The following is a 1818-nucleotide window of genomic DNA, read 5'->3' on the forward strand; positions in this document are numbered from 1 at the left end:
TCTTTTCAGTCATTTTCAAATTTCTCAGGCTTTTTTTTGTTGGGGGGGGGCGGGATTTGAGACATGGTCTTGCTCTGTCCCTAAGGCTGGAGTGCAGTGGCAAGATCACAGCTCACTGCAGCCCCAACCTGCTGGGTTCAAGTGATCCTCCCACCTCAGCCTCCTAAGTAGCTGGGACTACATGCATGCACCACCATACCCAGCTAATTTTTTTTTTTGAAAGTCTCGCTCTTGTCGCCCAGGCTGGAGTGCGGTGGCGCCATCTCGGCTCACTGCAACCTCCTTCTCCCAGGTTCAAGTGATTCTCCTGCCTCAGCCTCCCGAGGAGCTGGGATTACAGGCACATGCCCCCATACATGGCTAATTTTTGTATTTTTATTAGCGACGAGGTTTCACCATGTTGGCCAGGCTAGTCTCAAACCCCTGACCTCAATCCACTTGCCTTGGCCTCCCAAAGTGATGGGATTACAGGTGTGAGCCACCCCACCAGGCCCCACACTGAGCTAATTTTTAAATTTTGTGTAGAGTCTTGGCCGGGCATGGTGTTGGGAGGTCAAGATGGGTGGATTGCTTGAATCTAAGAGTTCAAGACTAGCCTGGGCAACATGGTGAAACCCCATCTCCAAAAAATATAAAAATTAGCTGTGCCTGGGAGCATGTACCTACAGTCCCAGCTGCTGGGGAGGCTGAGGCAGGAAGGTTGCTTGAGCCCAGAAGGTGGAGGTTGCAGTGAGCCAAGATCCTGTCACTACACTCCATCCTGGGTAACAGAGGGAGACCCTGTCTCAGAGTCTTACTGTGTTCCCCAGGCTAATTTCTCAGTTCTGGTTTCCATTATTGTAAATATTTGTAGATAAAACCGGCATAAAACTCTTTGGAGTCCTCAGTTTTTAACATCATAAAAGGGTCCTGATACTAAAAAGTTTGAAAAGCTTTGTTTAGCTTAGTCATTAAGAACTTCGGCCGGGCACAGTGGCTCACACCTGTAATCCCAGCACTTTGGGAGGCCGAGGTGGGTGGATCATGAGGTCAGGAGATCAAGACCATCCTGGCCAACATGATGAAACCTTCTCTACTAAAATACAAAAAATTAGCCGGGCATGGTGGTAGTCCCAGCTACCTGGGAGGCTGAGGCAGGGGAATCGCTTGAACCCGGGAGGTGGAAATTGCAGTGAGCCAAGATCGCGCCACTGCACTCCAGCCTGGTGACAGAGCGAGACTCTGTNGAGGTGGAAATTGCAGTGAGCCAAGATCGCGCCACTGCACTCCAGCCTGGTGACAGAGCGAGACTCTGTCTCAAAAAAAAAAAAAAAACCTCAAAAAAAAAAAAACTAAAAGAACTTCAAAGTCTAACCTGGAACAAAACTGGCTTCCCCACTAAACTACCACAGTACCTAGTATGTAGCAAGCACTCAAATGCAGGCAGCTGCTACTATTCCTATTTGTATCATTTTGGGACTACCATCCTCAGCAGAAATTCCTTCTTTTAAACCCTTTCCAGGCAGTATTCAGACTGCATAAATACTTTCATTAATGAAGAACACATTGCTTTTTGCACAGATGACACATTACATATTTGCAGAATTCTGCTTGGGTTTTGATCAGAATTCTTTGCGTAAAGTACAGAAATCCAGCTTCTGCTTGGGCAAAAGGGAAGTTTCTTGAAGGGCTATAGAGGTCTGCAATGCAGCAGCACAAAGGGCTGGAGACGCAGCTGGATCTAAGACTGAAGAGAACCAGGGAATCCAGGCTGCTGGGATTCTCACTGCTTCTCTTTTCATTTTTTTATTTTTATTTTTGGAGACAGAGTTTTGCTCC

Source organism: Rhinopithecus bieti, unplaced genomic scaffold (genome assembly GCF_001698545.2).
Source record: "Rhinopithecus bieti isolate Rb0 unplaced genomic scaffold, ASM169854v2 scaffold_4967, whole genome shotgun sequence".
NCBI lineage: Eukaryota > Metazoa > Chordata > Mammalia > Primates > Cercopithecidae > Rhinopithecus > Rhinopithecus bieti.